Source organism: Crocodylus porosus, unplaced genomic scaffold (assembly GCF_001723895.1).
Source record: "Crocodylus porosus isolate Cpor-Errol unplaced genomic scaffold, CroPor_comp1, whole genome shotgun sequence".
NCBI classification, from domain to species: domain Eukaryota; kingdom Metazoa; phylum Chordata; order Crocodylia; family Crocodylidae; genus Crocodylus; species Crocodylus porosus.
In genome coordinates this window covers 26,906,280-26,926,763 of record NW_017728913.1, presented here as the reverse complement: position 1 = coordinate 26,926,763, position 20,484 = coordinate 26,906,280, and the positions used below count along the sequence as shown (strand labels likewise).

The 20,484-nt window shown below is 42.3% G+C and overlaps 1 protein-coding gene across 1 annotated transcript in view; it reads right to left on the bottom strand.

The window, feature by feature from the left end:
* Positions 1-20,394, bottom strand: part of CEP44 (centrosomal protein 44) — a 106,517-nt gene extending 86,123 nt beyond the window's left edge. The window contains exon 1 of the mRNA XM_019534624.1: positions 20,325-20,394. The gene's annotated coding sequence lies outside the window, so the exon portion shown is untranslated. The remainder of the gene's footprint in view (positions 1-20,324) is intronic.
* Between the last annotated feature and the right edge of the window lie 90 nt (positions 20,395-20,484).

The window sequence follows — 20,484 nt, the reverse complement described above, 5'->3', positions numbered from 1 at the left end:
GTTTTTAAGACCCAGCTAGACAAAGCCTCGGTTGTGATGATATAGTTGGGAATGGTCCTGCTTTGAGAAGGGGGTTGAACTGAATGACCTGCTGAGGTTCTTTCCAATCCTAATTTTCTGTGATTATTTGACTAGGACAAGGCTCCTGGAAGTCTCTTGTACCAGACTATGCAGGAAGGATCTGCTCCCTCTGGACTCAACCCCTGCAAAAGGCTGGAATGCTTGGACTACCTCTGTCCACATATAGTAAGGATTTGTGAAAACTTCAGTGCCAGGGGAAGAGAGAGAAGCACATTGTCTGCTCTGTGGAATAATACCAGAAGAGTAGGAAGGGTTTGGGATATTGTCTGCATATTAATCTCCACCTGCATCACTGCATCTAGTGTAAAATATAAAAAAGTCAGATGTGTAGGGACTTAACACAGTACTCTCCCCCAAAGCAAGTTCCTTAAACATTAGCTCACGAAGTCATGCTCCTTTTATACTCTCTCTCACCCCTTGAGTCTCAAATTATTTTCTGCAAAGTGAAACATCTCTAACAACAACCAGTAGCCTGGTGATTAGACGAACACTTCAGGAATCGATTTTAATCTCTTCAGGTAGCGGAGGGAAATTAACCTGGTTTCACTCTTTAAGCGTTCTAACCACTAAGCTGTTATACTGTATATGCAATGGATCACCACTTCCTTCTCCTCCAAAGGATTTCTTAAAGAAAACCATGACTACCACAACTTATTTTCTCTAGGATTCTGCTATATACACTAAGAACACCAACCAAATTGAACCTATAAGCATACCTGAGGACACCTTATTTCCAGATCCCAGACAAACTTAGCTGTGAGCTAGATCCTGAGCTACTTACCCCTGTCAAGCCCCACACAATTTCAGGCATATGCAGAAGCTGAATTACTAACATGTGCTACAGGGGGGAAAAAGGGGGTGGGGGGTAGACAGGGAACTCCAGGATTAAGCAGCACCTGAGCAGGAGCTTTCAGGATGGCAATTTTGAATCTAGGCACTTGATTTTAATTCAGATCTGCCCCCCTTTCTTTATAATCCAGGATTTCACACCCAGAAGAAATGCACCTCTCACCTTTTCTCCTTCAAAAAAACACTTCTTTATTCTCCCACCACCAAATCTCTGTAGGATGTGTTAATTCTTTGCTCCATTTCCCACACATCTTTTCAATATAAAGGTTTGGACTTTGATGGTGCAGTTCAAGCTATAAACTCATGGGGCTTGGAGCATCAGTAAAACATCAACAAGGTTTAAATAGCCAGAATGTATCTTTGGACTATAAAACTGAAAGAGTTGAAAAACTTCCACTTTTCTTGGGAGTCTAAATCTTTGGGTACTTGACCTGAAGTATCTTACACCTAATATTCAGAGATCCTAAGTATCTGAACCTCCCAATGACTACAACCAGACTTACAGGTTCTCAGCACCTGTTAAAATAACACCCTACATGCTACAAGTTGGGTGACAAACATAACCCTAGCAGGGAACATTTTCACTGCAGGGGCAGGCTATGTTACTGGCACCTGGCTGTGAAAATATCCAAGTAAGCTATAGTCATATTGTGTGAGCAATAGTACTCTGCATGGAGAAGCCATATGCAATTTATTACATCCTCACTGATGCTCCACTCCTTCCTGTATGTCATTTTGAATTCTGAATACCTAATACAAGGTTCTTTTTGCTAAACTAAGCTGCTTTAAGATCCTTTCCCAGTGAACTGAGAGAAAATCTGCCTGCCTTGGGAAGAAAGGTGGGAAGACATTAATGACTATCAGCATTTGAGTAATTTAACCTACTTCCTCACTGCAAAGAGGGCATATGACTAATCTAAATGAAAGCAGAACTAAACTATAACATATCCCTTGTCATGCTGGCAAACTTGGTCTAAAGGCACCTGTAAAACTGATTGAGAGTTTTGTGTGTAGATGAGAGAGAAAGGGCCTAGTTACAAGACACATACTCAGAGGCCAATTTCGAAAACACTGAGCATTGTACCTTCAGTTTTATGCTGATGTGATGTAATCTCAACTATTCTGCATTCATCTAGATAAAACCAGCACATATGTCAGTGTGGAATATCATGTCCTTATTTAAGTAAGTAATATCATGTACTGCTCATACTCAGTATGCCAAATTCAGTCTTTAAAAATAAACACACTTTCTTAAACCTTCATAAAATAGCACCTTTCACTGAAACCAAGCAGGAGAAAAATCTTTCAACACTGAAAAACAGTAAACTGTAAATAATTGGAAAATAAGAATGCAATGTCCACTTTGGAAAATGTGCTAGTAGTCCCACCCTGTAACATAAGCTCAAGGTATTTACATATTCAAATCCATCAACAAGAATTGTCCCATTCATAATGGTAGGGATTGGTTTTCAGTTTAAGTTTGTTACTGTGAGATTTGCTACATTTTAAAATGTCTGTGAATTTAGATTTGTTCCATGTAACATTTTCAGTACATAATGAATACAAAAATAATTTTATTTAGAAAAGTTACTAAGTTATATAGGAGTAAGCATTTTAAAAGTAATATTTACTTAGCTTTTATTGAATTACAGATGACAATCAAATGTAGATTTATTAATTTTATCTTTTTCACATATGTGAAAAAGTCGTAAATGTAATAACATTAAACACGATTACTAGCTTTTTGCCACTGTAAAGTAATCTACTCTAACCTTAAAAACACTATTAAAATAGACAAAGGGCAGACTTTAAAGGATTCTCTGTCTCCCATAGGCACATTTTTATTCTGGTTTAAAAAGCAATATGGTACCAAACTATGTACTACAGCAGATTTAGTTGCCTGAATATAAAACCAAGCTAAATCTGTAGATATTACTGATCAGATGAAAACTTAAGACCAAGGCATTATAGCAAAGATAAAACCGTAGAAACAAGTTTCTACATTGTATGTTACTAGATTATTTCAGAGTGTTTTCTGACAATGGTAATAAATATAATTTTCTTTCTTATTCTTTCATACAAGCTTAAAGAAGAAGAAGTGGGTTGTAAAATATTACAAAGAAAACTTCCAATTCCCACATGAAAGATTTTTCAGTTTTTAACTTTCCATATTTAACTGTGGGGTTTTTTGGTTTTAAAATCCTTTCCCAGTGAACACAGGGAAAACTTGTCCACTTTGGTTAGAAGCGTGGAAAGATGCTGGATTATTATGACCACTTGAATAATTGGTTTTGGTTTTGTCATTGGTTGGTTTGTTGGGGGGGTTGTTTTGTTTTCACAATTGCTACTGCTATAATTATGTGAAAATTCTAACTAGACAAACATGTTCTGATTTTCTGAGATGCTGTTGTTCACTATAACTCCCATTAAAGAAAATAGGATCTGGAGGCATTCAATGTGTCTGATAATCAGAGCCATTTTTTAAGGTTAGAAATAGTATTATTTCCTCTTGTGTGTGTGTCAAACGTATTTATTTAGAGAGCAACAAGGACAGGATATCAAATCTTTTCAGAGGGAATTTTCATTTGTAAAAGTTAGCTTTCTTCTTGGCAGTGTTGGAAAGGAATGTTGGATTTAATTTAAAATGATTAATGAGATTTTGTCAGACTCCCTGCTTTTACCACCACTGCAGTTTGTCAGCACAACAACCTGGGAAACCCGGACGCCACTCTGTCGCCCAAAACAGCTTTCCAGGAAAAAATAAACCTGAGTAACTAGTGCCAGGTACATGTCAATGGTATTGTCTTTCAGCTGTTGACAGTTTAACTCTAAGTTAGGACATTTACACATTCTGAGGAAGTGAACCTCATTCATTATTTAAATAGTCTTTTTTGGCAGTGGATACTAAATATAAACTTTTTTACAAAATGTTTTCTTAGCATTTATTCAATTTATTTTTTAATCCATATGAAAACAAAAACTTTACCATCTCTGCCACAAAGAAATTAGATTAATTCAGAGAGATAGTTAACAAGATGACATGGTAATAAAATTTGTTCAGAGAAGTTATTGTCAGGACACTGCTTCCAGTTCAGGCACCCTAAACAGAGCAGCCAGCCATGGCAAGTTTACAATGAAGACAGGCTCTATGTGGACAACTTGTCTCATTTCTGGCTGTACTGTAAATCTGACAGTATGCTCCTACAAGCCCTTCTCCATGTGACTAGATAATTACAGTCAAAGGAACTACTAAAGTAAATAAAAGTTTGTTGTATGAAGCTGTAAGACAGACATACTCTATATATGCAAACACACTGTAACCAGAATCAAACAATCTCACAGTATCATAAAATAAATTATTTTTAAAAATGTTACATAAGACTGAGAAATTTATTTGGGCTCTTTTAAAAAATTATTTTTTTCACTACCTATGGCTTGAATTTTATTCTTTTCTTTGGAAAATTTCCTTTATTTACATAAAAACTTCATTATTTAGCCCCCATATGAGGTTGGGGAGGTGAAATTATTTCCCAATTCTTATCCAGGGTTGGGGCCCACAAGCAGCCCACCTGCCCTAACTACACATTCATGAATGTGCCACATGCATCAATCACCAACTGCAGAACTGAGTTTCTGTTCTCACTCTGCAAAGGCCAGTGCAAAGAGCAATTTATGATCTACTCAACTGGCCAAGCTTCTTTTTCTTCTCATATCCACTGTGTGATTTCTAAGAGTCTACTTCTTCATATTAAAATGTAACTTCTTAGTAACAGGATCCATGTAATGAAGAATATGCATTAATGGCCATGTCTACACAAAATGGTTTACTGTACAGTAAACTAATCTACTACACAGTAAAGTATCACCATCCACACATGCAGGCACTTACTGCACAGTAAATTAGTCTACTATGCAGTAAATTTACTGTGCAGTAAAGCCAAATAGCATTAAATGCACATCTAGATGTGCCCAATAAATACCATATTTTCTTACATATAGCACACTCCAAAATAAGATATACACCTTGGGCATCTCTACATGATCCACTACATGGTCATAGCATTGGCTGACACAAACTGTGATGCCAAGCTACATCACTGAAGCTTGTTGCTACTGTGACATAGTGTCTAAAAATAACCGATAACCTATACACTGCTGGGACTGCATAGTACCAAATGCGTAGTCAGGGACATGTGTAGACACACCCTTTGTTTCTGAAAGACAGAATAAGACAAAAGATCTTTCCTTGTAGGAAGTGACTGAGTAGCAACAGCTAGGGAGCTAAGCCTACTCATTATTCTATTCCCCATGGAGCTCATGCACACTTTACTTCAGCTTTTACCTGATAAGTGGCAAAACTGTTCTTAATGTATTTCATGCATATAACACACTCCAATTTCCAGCAGCTGGTTTTTGGTGCATGCTCTATGTAGGAAAGTATGTTATACTTGTAATTGGCAGGTCCTTCCCATAAAGTGATACTTTTATGTCATATGCCAGCATGAGCTTGGATATGGGAGAAGTACAGGCAACCTTCACTTAATGCTGTTTCACTTAGCACTATTTTGCTATAACAGTCATTTGAAATTAATACCTGATTTCACTTAGTGCTCAGCGAATTTCATTATAATGCTCATGATCACCATCTTGGGTCATTAAAAACAATTGTGGTCGCCATCTTGAGTCATCAAATACTTTTGGTTTTGCTTAACACTCATTTTTTCAGGAACCAATTAGCGCTAAGCAAGGGTATCCTGTATTTCAGAGTAGGATTTCATCATATATGTCTTCCTAGAAATATTATCAGAATTGCCTAAATCTATTTTTCCCTGAAGATAGGAGGTCTAGATATATATCTTTACTTATTTTAAAAGTTTATCCATACTCTACAACACAGAAACATCCCATTTTTGATACATTGGGAATGAGCAGGGTAACAACTAGGAAGTAAATTCAACAAAACAAGCCACATTGTTGCATGTTGTCTTTAAAATCTTGGTCTGACTGAAGTAAATGGCAAAAATCACTATTGATTTCAGGGGGTCCAGGATTTTACCTTTGGCTTTTGAAGCAAAGATTGTATGATGATTTCAGTATTTGATTGCATAAAAGAATTTTTAATGTTTAAAAATGGTTTCAATGTAACAAACTGGAAACACTGATGAATGTTATTGCTTTTCTGATTATTATAAAACCAGACTGCTTACAGCCTTGGAGACAACCTGCTCAAAGAATTGATATGAAAATAAACTAGAGATGATCTACTTAGAGACCTCTTCTAGCAAGAGTGAAATGAAAGATTTTTTTGTCCTGATAATGGGAGAAACCAAGGAGGACTGGAAGCAGAAGCCACACAAATTCAAATTAGAAATTAAACACAAGTTTATACCAGGGAAAATGAAGTGGTCAACTCTCCATCTCCTGATGTTTCCAAAACAAGACTGGCTGCCGATTTGGAAGATAAAGTTTCAGGCAAACACAGTTTATTCTTTAGGTCAAACATACAAGTTTCTGGCCTCAGTACAGGGATAATTTTGAAGTATAATGCCCTGTGACATATAGGAGTTTCAGTCTAAATGATCAAATGATCTCCTGTGGCCTTAAACTCTGTGAAACTATGCAGACACATCTGGGCATTAGCCCATGTGAAAGAAAGGAACAACAGATCAGACTCAGCAATAGCACCTCCAGGTGCTCACATGGTTCAGCAAATAATCCAGTATTTCTGGAAGATAGAACTCATTACCCACAACTTTACTGGCGCTCTAGCTTGTAAGATTGATCCTTTCAGTGCTCAAAGGAAATGTGATGCAGACTCTCACAGGCAAACATATGAGTCCTATAATACTTCATAAATACCTCAGTTTTCTCTGCTGCACTAATGATTCTCTATAAGAACATTGTGGCTGAAAAATTACTCCAATCAGTATATTTGACCAGTATGAAAATAGTCTGACTGACGGTCCATAAACAGACCCTGGATGACTGAAAAGCATGATCCCTGGAAAAAGTTCTTCCAGAAAGATATTTGCCACCAACATCATCCATCACGAAAGTCTGGAGGTTTTGATTAAGGGTTGAACTGAGAGGCAGAAAAAAATGTTTCTTTGTTTTCTTTTTCCCCCTTATGCTGCAGAATATGGCTAATGTACTTCCACTTTCTTTACTCTTAAAATGCCCATGGGAAATTTTGCCAGAAGAAGACATATAGTAGGATATACTCAGCAAGGGTTTGAAACAGTTTTTCCAGGTCTCCCTGTTTTGCCTACAGAATATCTGATCTTGTTTTTGAAAGAAGACTAGATCCTTCATCTGCATCTTAAGTTTCTTTATAATAGCCTGAAATTGGGTTTATAAGCGAAATGTTCATATTTTTAGTATATTATGAAAACAACCCATGAAATGTTTCTGTGCTGTCAAATAGATGTGTTTTAGAGTCTGAGTAAATATCAAAGGAATTAACTCTATGACTTTACCTAGTTTCTATCACTCCTGGCAAGCTTTTAACCTTGGCAAAAGATGGTCTTTCTCTACAAAGGTGGAAGACAAATGGCCTTAGTTTTCTTGGGATATATTAAAATTCCATTTCTGTAAAATATCCCAAAGATACTTGTGAATAAAGATACTGTGCTTCACTTCAGATACAAATTTATCTCCATTCTACCCATGACACAGCATTAGTATATCAATTATCACAGCCACTGACATTAGAATGCTGAACAGTGAAACAGTACTTTTACAGCACCACTTTTATCAGTTACCGCTTCAAGAACATTTGCTTATTGTTTTTATTGCAGTCTTCAATTTGTACTTTAATCCCCTTTTATGACCCAAAGATGGGCTTTAGCAGATTCAGATAGGTTTTATTCTCATAGAAAAAGTTAAAAGGGCTATATAATCCACTGCTGTAATAAATATACTCTCCATCACAATTGGTACACAATGCATTTGACTCTGTCAAACTACTTTGCACTATGGCAACTAAAATTTAAGCAAATAAACAAACAAAATTGAAAGGGAAAAAAACCCTGATATACTATCCAGGTTCTGCTCTTGAGTCAATAAATATACTCACATCAAAATATAGTATAAAAAACTCACTTAAGTTTAAACATGTGAGTAATCCTATTTCTATTCAACAAAGTCTGTAAGTAGATGCTATGATTTAAGCAGGTAAGTAATCCAATCTCTATACATAGTAAAGCCCACACATCCTAAAGTATGCATTAACATCACAATACAGCTGATAGAATGCATGTGCAATGGCCTTGCTTCATCAAGGTCTATCCAGCTGCTCTTGAAGTCAGTGAAAAGTCATTACATCAGTACCATTTGGATCTGGAGCAGTCCTACATGATTTATATTGCAAGTAGGGTTGATGTGTGTTAGAAAAACAAATAAATGCACCAAAAACATATACAACAAAGATTATACATGGAAATATGCTCACAAAGAAACAGGATTTAGACCAGTCTATAGGAAAGAACTTGAGCCTTCCTGGAGCTCCAACAGACTGACTGATCTTAGAAGAAGGATGTAGATATGGGCAGGGATCCTGCAGCATGCTCTATTTGGGCACTGCTTTAGGCTTAGTAGGGTTCTGCATGACTCCAGGGTCTGCCCACAGCTGGCAGGATCAGAACCATATGCTGTGTTGCTCATTACTCAGAGCTTAGCATCGCTTGTCCTCATTGTACAAAAGGGGAGAAAAAGCACAGAGACATATCTGCCCATTGTAATTTCTTCTCATGCATTGTTTAATCAAACTTGCTTTTACATTTTTGCAATCATTTCCTAGCCAGTTAAAGAAACTCGAGTATTTTAGTATTTGGTGTTCATTGGGCCAGGTACTATATACAGTCACATACAACATGGTCCTGAATAAGACATGCACCTTGTTATGGGATGGCAAAACCAAGGAAAAAAAATGTTTTTTTCCCTAAGTCTTACCTGCCTTGGCACCTGTTCACCCAGAGATCTGAATGCTCAAGCTACATGGAATAGGGACAGACACCCCTCTTCAATATCCCTCTCAAAGTCTTAATTTAGCAGTAGCTATGAGCAGGTCAAACCAATAGCTGTTGGCAGAGCAGTAGCAGGAGGGATAATGATTGCATCCCTGCTACATGTAGCCAGAAAGTTCAGCTTTGGGTGAGTCAGTGCCATGCACAGCCCAGTGCCACCATTCCAGCACCTCCCTGACTCGATTTCATCATTGTTTAAGGCATGTAACCCAATTTCCGGTGGCTAATTTTCAGGGAAAAGGTGAGTGTGCTATCTGAATAAATAAAATACATTTGGGGTACACTCAAACCATACAGAATACAAGCCAGGAGGTGATGTGCATAGATAATTTAAATCACTCCTTTTTGGTGCCTTAATACTAGCACTGCTCCATGCAGATCATTCCCTCCAGGTTGGGCCAGAATACTCTGAAGGTTTCTCTAATTTATGCTGACCATTAATGACTAGAGTGAGGAAGAAAAGACAGCTTAAGTTTACTGTGGATGTGGGCTCAACCAACAGCCCCTCTACCTGCTACACTGGGAGCAGAGTGGTTGAGCACACTGGTTCCATGGCTAATTGTATGTGACTGCCATAGGTGGCAAAAGGAGGCTGGGACTTAGCCCCCACAAATGCAGGGCAAGACAGCCTGGCTGAGGGCTTCCAGAAACAGCAGCGGGGTAGGGGGGGAGTGGGGCTAGGGCTGGGGATAGGAGAGGTACAAGTGCTGCACAGCTGACAGGGCACAGGACTGAGCCATGAGTGGCTTGTCTGTGGGGCATGGCTCCTGCTGCTATGCACACCCCAGAAGGCATGGAGGGTGTGTGCCCCCAGATCTGCACGGGGCAGGGCAGGGTGCCATTTTGGGCTGGGGTCAGGGCTGCACCACATTCTTCTGACTCAGGGTGGGGCAGGGCAGATGCTGGGCCATGGGCAACTGGTGCCTCCTAATACTGGGGGGAGCACCAGCAGCCAATCGCCGACTAGAAGAGGGAGGTCCCCCAGCAGCTGATTGCCGAACAGGGGGCCCCTCAGTGGCTAATCACTGCCACTGGTGGAAGTGCCGGTGGAGCTTATCTCAGGGGGTGCATGTGCACCTGCGTGCGCCCGCTGCATGTTGCCGATGCCAGTGACTCTGTTCCCTCTGGCTTGGTGGCACAGCCAAGGCTGAACCCGCTCTGGCCTCTGACTCTGGGCCCCCCTGGGAAGTGCATGGCAGTGCTGGGGCCGGAGCTAGAGCTGGAGCTGGAGCTGGAGCTGGGGCCAGGGCCAGTGCGGGGAGGCAGCTGGGTCTGGTTCAGGGCTGGGGGACAGTGGATTCATTGATGCAGGGGGCACTAGTGCAGGCAATGCAGGGTAAGGGGCAGCACAGGCGCAAAGGGCCCTGGCCCCGATCTTGATCCTGGGCCTGATTTAGCTCCACTCCTTCCCAATCCCAACCCCACTCCCTTCCCTCCTCAATGGTCCTTTTCCCTCCCCCCACCCCTTTTCCCACAGACTTTCCCCCCTGGGGTGGGGGTCATGTGCACGCTTGCTCAGCCCCTCCCTCCAAATAATTTTCTCCCTCTCCCTATGGTGTCTGCAGGCATATACCTGCGCTGATGCTATCTTTGGGTATGTACACACATACTAAGTCAACCTGACTAAGTCAGCTTAAGCCATGTTGGAGCATACTCATGTACAGCTCCTCCACATGGTGGCAGCCATCTTGTGAGCTTAAGTTGTGAGTCAGTTTAACTAATGTTAATCAAAATAGCACACCTCAGAGGTGCACATGTAAGTTGACTCTGCTCCACATACGTGGGTACGCTCTGACAGTTAAATCAGCTTTAAAAAGTTAAGTCAGCTTAGCTGTCATAAAGTTAGTATGTGTGTACGCACCCTTCCAGAGCAAGGTAGAGCCAGTGTTATGACCAAATGACCATAGCATTGTGATACAGAAGTACTGCACTGAAAGCTGTGCCTGATGTTTGAAATTCAGGCTGTACTTCTGTATATATAAGTCACATATTTTTTTAAGTCTATGTCTGAATAATCAGGGCACATTGCAAGAACCTACTGAGGCTTTGAATCAACTTGGTTTTGAGAGCGTAAACAAGCAGGATTAGAGAGTTTTAGATATTGTTACCTCTTCCTTCCTAAGTGTCTTCTTTCAGTCTGAGGCTGATCCTGGAACCATCTCCCCCTTTCATGAGTTCCTAGTAACTCATTTCTCTTGAAGCGACTCTCTAAAACTCCTCTAACCTTTTTGGCTGGCACTAGCTATTTTTCCTTTGGCATTTGATCTTCCACAATATAAACATACATGCTATAAAAAGCAAGACATGTACAGGAAACTTTATATCAACATTTCCTGTGAAACAAGTTTCTCAGGAGCTCTATTCCTTTCTCCATATTTCTAATTCCTTACTACCTGTAGTCTGCCCTCATTATGTGTTGTGATATCTATCTAAAATACATGGTGAGCTGCTTTTGCTGTGAAATATATAAACTTTTCTTCTTGTAATTGTCAAGTTATTTAGGGATCACAGCAGCAGACTATAGGGGTCCTATGATTTCAAAAACTGGCATTTTTAAGTAGCATTGCATTCCTGTGCATACACGTAGAAAACATTAAGGTCCTGATCAGACTATATAACAGGGTTAGGTTATAAAAGAACTATATGATATTCTACCTTTAAATAATTCAGTGAAGTATCAAATATGTGCAACCATGTGGGTTGCAGACCTTCAGAGACTAGAACACTGTAGAGAGACTGACTTTTTACAGATGAAAGGAAATGAAACCCTTTAAAAAATGTAAGTAAATATAAGCAAGGGTGTTTCTGCTAAAAGGTGCTGGACATTTTATATTATTATCCAGTTCCTAACAACAGAAATAAATCCCACTGTAACAATGTATTGAGCTGGTGGTTCATTTGAATCGTACCTGTAAGGACTGGTTCAGGCTAAATGGAAATGGATAGAGTTTCATAGGCTTATATCAAATCTTGCATTTAGGGATACAACAAAATTAGGAAAAACTATATGCAGCCTCAGTGTCTTAACCACATCCAAATTTAGCCCAAAATCTTTTGTCTAAAGAAATCAATTTATCATTTTTATATGGTGGCAACACTGTGTAATCTGTGCAAACTCAATGATCAAAAGAGCTGGATTTCATGATGGCAACTTCACCATTATGAAACATCATCTGGTGGCAATATTGTAACTTATGAAATTGGCCTTTTACCATATTGAGTGTGCCATTTATTTCCTTTCCTTCCTTTTGTATCAATCATACTATACAAAAGTAATGATCTTTTAGAGTATATAAAACTGAGGAATCAGTAGAAGAAACTGACCTGCATGACACTCTTTTCTATTACATGTTTGTACTATTTAGCCCAGAGAAGAAATAATGCACATATCACCCAGGTCCTCACTTGGTGTAAAATGACAGTTCTGATTACTTCAGTGAAACTATGCTGATTGACATCATTTGAAACTGTGACTAAAACAAAGTCTGCTGTTATTATGCTTTCGGGGGAAACATTTATTCTTACACTGCCATGATACCACAAAGCAATTGCTTTTTTTTTTTTTTTTTTGCTGTAGATTCTTACTGATGAAACAGACTATCCTGATCCTGACGTCCTTACTCAGGCAAAATTTTAACTGGCATCAAGGAAGGCACAAACTGAGTCTGAAAAGTAGAGAGCTCTTTACCACTGAATATTCATTAAAGTAAGAATTACATTTCATAAGAACTATACTGTTAAATTAATATCTTTCAGATTGAAGCAAAACTTAGAAATTATTACAGTACAGACACTTTTTCTGACTAGAATCTCTAGTCAACTTTTATTTATTCCAGTAGTATTATACAGCACTTACAATCACTAGGTTTAAATACTTTTCATTTGTTTTTTTCCAGAGCTCCTGTCTTCCTCAAAAGAAATCTAAAAGAGGATTAAAATATTCCAACCTACTAAAACAGGTTATTATTGTTATTTCCCGTACTAGAGTTAAAATACTTAATAAACGTAAATTCATAATGAAGGATATTTTTCCAATATTATTTCTTGAATGTCTTTTGATCCTTCAATATGTTTTCAGAGGAAGACACAATTTAAAAAGGACAAAAAAAAGGAAAGAAGTCTGAGATTATTGATTTTTTGTGGGGGGGGGGGGACTGTTTTGGGGTAAATGGTTTTCATTAGTTTCCAAATATATTTTAGGCTCTTGGAACAAAATATTTTAGGATAATTCTTGGTTTTGTTTCTCTTTGTGTTTTTTTTTTAACAAAGTAAAGTTTTAGATCACTAAATCAGATGCTACAATACCATAGATGTCTGAATTCTCATGAATCAAGAAGCCAGTTCTGTCCTGAACACACAGTCTAGAGCTTTGCTAAAACGATGTGAATTCTGCCTTTCTTTCTCCCACAACTATACCTTTAAGAGGAGAGCATCTGTGCCATTTATCTACTGTAGGATCAGGGACCTGAACAGTTGCCATAAAACAGAGTTAAGCAAAGCAACCTCTGGGGATTTAAAGGGTGACCCGGGAAAAATTAATCATTCTGTCCTTACTCAAACTCTGAGATTGGGAAGGGCATTTACCAGGGAACCAAGAAAGGAAAACTCATGGAAGAGAGAGAAGGGAGTGATTCTTTTCCTTGTATATTTGGAGAAGGGTCTTTGTGCTCCTGGAAACGATAGCAGCTGTAGTGGGGTGGAGGGAGCTTTTGAAACCCAGTACATTAAATACAGTAAAGTGCACAGACTTGATACAGGCAAGGGCAAGACGTGATGTGCTGCCTCTAGGCATCAGATCTATTAAGACGCCACTTTCCCTCTGCCTTGCCCGTTTTCCCCGTGGCTATCTCCAGCTCTCATGGATGCAAAGCTCCCCTTCTCCTTGATGTTAAATCAAGCCCATGGCTGCCTTTGGCGCTTGCAGGTCGTGTCTTCCCCTCACTGTTTCCTATAAGCCTTCGGGATCTCTTCCTCCCCTTCTCCTCCGGGCTTGGAAATGGCAAGGGCTCGCGGGTGGCATCTCCCAGAAGCGTCCCAGCTTTCCCGGGGCCACGACACTGCCCCGTGCCTGCGGATCTGTCCCTGAAACAAGCCCAGGCCATTTAGCCACTCCGGACATCTCAGGGGCATTGCCTTAGGCAAGGCTGGCACGTCTCGGACCAGAGCAGGCGCTGCCACAGAAAAGGCATCGGCTGAGAAAGAAGCCAAGCGGCTGGTGCTGCGAGCCAGGAGGGGGATCACAGAAACCGAACGGATCGGGCAAAGGGGAGGAAAATCCTGAGGGCAGGACAGACACGAATGGTCCCCGCTCTGGCTGCGGGGCGTGCAAGGGCTTGGCATTCAGGCCGGAGTGGAGACAGGGCATCGCTCCGGCTTCCAGCCTCCTGGTCCCACCCGGGAAAGGGCAATCGGGTGCTTAATCGGCTCCTTGATCCGTGGGTGCATCGGTTGCTTGATCGGGTGAAATGGGCTTGACTTTGCCGGGCACGTTTCTCTTTGTCCGGAGCTGGCTGAGAGCAGGACTGGGATCTGCTGGCTGGGGGAGGACTGTAAAGCAGAGGAGAGCCCAAATGGCCTCGCTGGAGCAGTAAAATGTGGGTTACCCTTCCATCATCGAGGAACTGCATTTGAAGCGCGTTAATTCTCCGCCTCTGAACAGACGGGAGGGCTCAGCTCCACTCGGCAGGCTTCAGTGGCTGCGGTCCTGGCTAGTCGGGGCTGATCGCAGCCCCTCATCACGGGCGTGTGAACTGATCACATCTACCCGATCGCATCTACCCCGCTCCTCTTGGCTTTGCCAAGCGGCGAGTTGGGACCTGAACCAAACCAAAGGCCTCGCTGTAGGAAAGGGACGGGCTCGCGGGGGGCTCATGCGAGAGGCTTGCGTCCATGGCCTCGATAGGGCCGGAAGCAAGAGGCAGGTGGACCAGAGCTGTGGGATCGCTTCTTTGCAAGCCGCCGGGTGATGTGCGAGCCCCCTGGCAGCCCAAGCCACCTCGGGTTTCTGGGCATTTGGCACGTAAGTCACAGCCTAGGACCCGGCTGCAGTGGAGAGAGACTTGTGGGCAGGCGAGTCCGGCACCCGGGCAGAACAAGGAGCAGGGGTCTCAAGCTGCAGCCCGGGAGGTTTAGGGTGGATATTAGGAAGGGGGTTTCTTACTGGGAGGGTGGTGAAGTCCTGGAAGGGGTTACCCAGAGGGGTGGAGGAGTCTCCATCCTTGGAGGTTTAAGACCCAGCTCAGAAAAGCCCCGTCTAGTTGAGGCTGGTCCTGCTTCGAGGACTAGATGACCTGAGGTCCCTTCCAACCCGCATCTTCTGTCATTCTAGGAGTTAACTGCGCTGTGTCCCTGCGACTTGAGATGAGCCCTCCCGTCTGTTCAGAAGCAGATAATTAACGCGCTTTAAATGTATTTCCTGGATGACGAGAGGATAACCTACATTTGACTGCTCCAGCAATGCCATTTGGGCTCTCTTGTGCTTTACAGTCCCCCTCCAACCACCAGATCCCTATGGCATCCCCTGACTGCTGGGCTCTTTGCGAGCTTTCCCGGCGGGATCAGCCTCTCAGGAAAGCAAAAAGGTAGCTTGTAACACACCCCAGCAGGTAACATAGCTTGTAGGGAAGTTACCCCGGCAAATAAAGCCTCACACGCAGGCGAGGGGTGCTCTTGGCGACAGGCACCAGAGCCCAGTCATTCCTCCTCTCCCTTGTCTTTCTCTTATGAATTAGTGTGGCAGGGTGGTGCCATCTGGGTGACTTCCCAGTCTCTGCCATGCTTGGACACAACAACTCTGCAAGCATTTTCCCTTCCATACTGCTGGGCTGTCGGAAAGCTCCGGGGGGAGCAAACCCAGCTATTAAGATGCCAAACACCAGATTGAATTTTATTAGTAGATGTTAAAATTTGTGAACCCAAATAGATGACAAAGCCAGTAGGGAAACACAGAGTGCCCCAGCAAGGGACTGCCATACGAGGGGTGGGCGTGAGGAGGGGAACAACTAGGTAACAGAAAATGCAATGTTACAACTACAAGAGACTCCATCCCAGCCCCAGGGGCTGACTTCATACAGGAGCAGTTGAGTAATCAGCTGGGTAATTAGGGATCGGAGACTAAGGGAGTTAAAGAAACTCCTACTGGATCCAAGGAAGACAGGTCTCCGTGCTCACCAAGGAGCCCCTCAATAGCGGAGCAGGCAGGAGGCAGTTCTCACCATTCGGATCCAAGGGGGAGCAAGGGCAAAAATATGGTTCATATCACGGGCTAGAGTCTGTGGGCAGGACTTACTCAGGCCAAATGATCACTGAAATAAGCTGCTTTGACTTGAGTAATGCAAAACTCCAGAATGCTTTGTTCAGAGATGATACCTTGTATTAGATCAACTAAGAAATTGCAATATATCTATATAGATATAGAAACATTTTTTCTGCGATTTATGAATTGGTCTAATCATCCTTAAACCAAGAGTTCTAGACTTTTGCATTTCTTTTTGTCTCAGACAAACACGGCTACCAAATACATCTTTGACTAAGGCCTTCATCCCTGTTTTGTTGAAATAACAAATGCTCTCCCCCCCACCCCCCCAATCCCCTTACTGGAAGTCACCGGTCTTTTATCCTGATGCTGAGCATCGTCTTCCAGGTGAGGGCAGAGTGTTACCTGTGTCAAACAGTGTTACCTGTGCCCGTGCCAGACAATGTCACCTGTGCCAGAACTGGTGTCCCCCCCACCCCAAGCGTTCACCTGAATCCTATCCCAGTACCTTGTTTCCAGTAGAAAAAGCAAATTGGGGCTGGGGGGACACCAGGTGTTTCCAAGCTCACAGGATTGTAAGAGAGGAGGAGAAGGAGGTTGGGTTTTATGTCCTAGTGCAGTAGTTTTCAACCTGCGGGTCCCAGACTATGTCCAAGAGGTCTGAGAAAAATGATGTTGATCAGTCAGAAGTGTGTGAATAGCCACATTTACAATCCAAAGGGGCCAGCAAAACCTGAGATTTCCAAAAATCTCTATACGAATTTTTTTAGGGGTCTGCAAATGAATAAAGGTTGGAAACCACTGGTCTAATGGGGGGATTTTGGAAGCGGGGGGAAGGGAAGGAAAGAGAGGGCTAGGTTTTTAGGGTTTTCTTTTTTAAGACCAATTAAAAAAAACCCAACACCCTTCACAACTGTCAACTGCTTTCCAAACACCAGATTAATGCTGCCCAGACTTTCCTCGTAATGTGACCTTACTGCTTTCAAATGCGTTTTCCAACCTGTAATCGTTTGTTATGTCTCAGCCTAAAATAATAAAAGCGAAATAGAAAACAAAACAAAACAAAAAAGGACTAGAAATCCCCCCCACATACACACACTCTTTTCTTCTAAGGCATTACAAAGGAGCGGGGGAAAATACAGACCCTGTATCTTATAAATACAAAGCAATCATCCCATGGAGAAGATGCTGTAGGAGTAGATCGCTTCATGTCTTTTTTCAACGGGCTTAAAAACTGTTGCACGGGCATTCCTTTATCTTTTGCTTCCCACAAGTTGCCTTGAACAAGAAGCCAATTTCCAGTGAGCTCTGAGCCCCAGATCTGGTTCATCTTTTCATTTGCAACCCTAAATCCATTAGAAACGCAGAACAATGGCTGAGGCGTTTTCACAGCTATTCATATTTAAGCAAAGCTCCCGCGGGAAACTACTGCTCTTAGAGGTCTAAACCTTGTCATTAAAGATATTTGTGCCCGAAAGGGGAAAAAAAAGAAGACGACAATTTAGCAATTTGTGCCTCGGTTGTTTGGCAAGCTTTGGATCAAAAAACGAATGCTCCCTCATCTCATCTACCGCATCAAAATAAATGAAAGTTGCATTTACAGACCCAAACTATTCAGAAAAAAACCCCAAATATTTAAAATTACCCTCAAGGCAACTTAAATGTCGCTTTGGGGGCAGTTTTCCTAAATGCCATCTTCAGAACACTTCAAAATTAAAAGCTTTGGCTCTTTCTCTTTTAGGAAATAAGCTATAAACCCCACCGAAACAAATCGAGTAATTTTTAACAGACGTTTAACAGATATTTATACCTGCTAAATTCTGTGAACCAATCTGGATAATCAACGAGTAAACATATTGTTAAAATTTGTAATTGCCTGAGAAACCTGCTAAAAATTAGGTGCCCCATATTGTCAGTACTCTGGTATTTGGAGCCTGGCTTGCATTATGAGCAAGTATTTCGTAATGGAAGTTATTCAAATTCTGATCAAATTCTGATGATGATTAGTACCACCAAATTAGGATGATTCAAATTACGAGATCAAATTGTGGTCCCTTCAGTGCTTGTTTCGTGTGACTTCAGATGCGATAACAATATTGCCTTTCTAGCAGCAAAAGCTGCAGGATCAGCTATAGAAGAGCAACATTTGTTGTACACTTTGCACCTGAAAATCATAACGATGTTTTCAATGTTCAGAAGTTATCTAAATCTCTGGCGTGGCACGTTTATGTTTGAAAGGGATTTTTTCAAGTAGCAAAACTGAGCTGGTCGCAGGTGTTAAAATGCTGGAGCTTGTAGAGTGACCGTCTAGGTCTTGGCACGTAGAAAACTTAGAATAGAGCTTCTCTGATTTAAAAAGGGGACAAATCTGGGTAGTGGGCAGAAGGAAGGTACCTTTTAGCCAATAGAGAGGTTACCGATTTCAAATATTTTTCTTTTCTCAATACAAAATAAATTCCTTCTATAATGACCAAGCAGTTTACTACCTTAACCCTAAATCCCTGCGCTTGTACTAATTCCGTTTACTAAATAAAATAGTCGCTACTGCTAAGCGATGTCCTTTGCCCAGTGGGTCTTGTCTACACGTCAGGCATTATAATTTCTCCCCACTGAGGTGGTCATTACTGCCAAATCCGAGGGTGTTAGTCGCCTCATTCACTAATAAAAACGTGTAGCTCAGCTAAAAGTGGCTTTGAGAACACCCTTCCATGTCTGCTTTGCCTAACGCCTGATCGTCTTCTCTGAGCGTTTGTAGGCAGTAAAACAACTTTTTAAGGTCTTGCTCATGCGTTGCTGTACCGATTTAGTAACCGTCCATTGGTACCAATAGCCACCGCAGCAATCCGGTGTCTCTTGATACAGTAAGGCGTCTTATTGAAAAGCCCCGCGGTGGCGTGGTGGGTCCTTGTCCTATGCATGCATGTCTTATGGATGCAACCTTTCGAGATGAGCTTGGCAGGAAGGAAACGACTTGAGTCCCTGGAGTCCCAGGGGCAGGTGAGGGATGCTGCATTTGGGATCCGTTCAGCCTCCAAGCTGAATCCTTCTAGGGGGGTCAAAAGCAAAGCTGCCGCTGCTTCTTAGGAGAGCTGGATGAAACCTTCAGCAGTCTGCAGGCTGACAAAGTCAGGACGCAGGACTCTCCTCCGCCTGCCAAACTGGCAACCTAATAATGGGGAGTGCCTGCCGAAGAGCCCGTCCGGCTTGCACTGTTTCCCCTCTCTCTGCCTCCCACATCAATTGTGGCACTACATGGGGGCTTGGGGGGGGCTGAGAGATGGAGTTCCCTGACCCCATCGGCTTTATACATTTAGGAGGAATTAGGGTACAACGCGTCTTGGCCAAGAGCAACGTGGAAACCCGAGAAACCCCCCAGGTCTGGCAGCGGTTCCTCTTGGAGAGGCTGCAAGCGTGTGCGCCCAGCAGCGCCCGGGCAAGCGGCGCTGCCCCGCGCAGACATGTGACAGCAGGGCAGGGATCTGGCCGTCTCCCCCGCTCCTCATTTAAAGCAGGCTTAAGGGCATGTTCCAGTCTGAAACTGAATGTGTGCCTCCTTGCTCAATATTACATTACCCTCACGCAATGGCTCATCACAGTAAATGTCAGAAGACGGCGGAAAACAAGCCCAAATGAAGAGTATATAAAATTTCCTTGAAGGGAGCGCTGCCCTCTCTAACAAGCTCCCAGAAAGCTGTGATTACGCTTCAAACTTCTTCTGATCACGCACCAAATTATAGGCTGCAAACCATGGCGCTATCGGGTTCTCTTCAAAAGGAAAAAAAGAACAGAAAATACTATTTTTGGAGCAAACTTTGTTCCTTCTCCCGGCCCACTAATTTAATTCCGCAGGGAAGTTTCTCCAGTCGCCGAGTTTTCCTGCGTGAGTTATGAGTGCTGGGGCAGCGCGCTGCTTCCCAGGCACAGCTGCGCCAGTTTTGGCTTTGCACAACAGTGGCTTGCTGCTTCTTCAAGGCTTCTTCGGGAAACGGTGATGGTCCAAGGTATGAAGGAGCAACCACCGCCCTTCACTGCCACCCCCTCCCCTCCCCTCGCTTTCTCTCTAGTGCTTGTATTCCGGGACCGGTGACAAAACGGCCAAGAGAAATCATTTTTACCTTTCGGATTTGTGGCCCTGGGCATTTATTCGCCTTTCTTTGTGAGAGCGGCGGTTCTTGGAGATCTCCGCTTTCTTCTTGTAGTCGCTCCCGGTGCCACTTACAAGGAGGACACACAATACATTAAATATGGAACAGCTCCCCCCCAGCACACCCACCC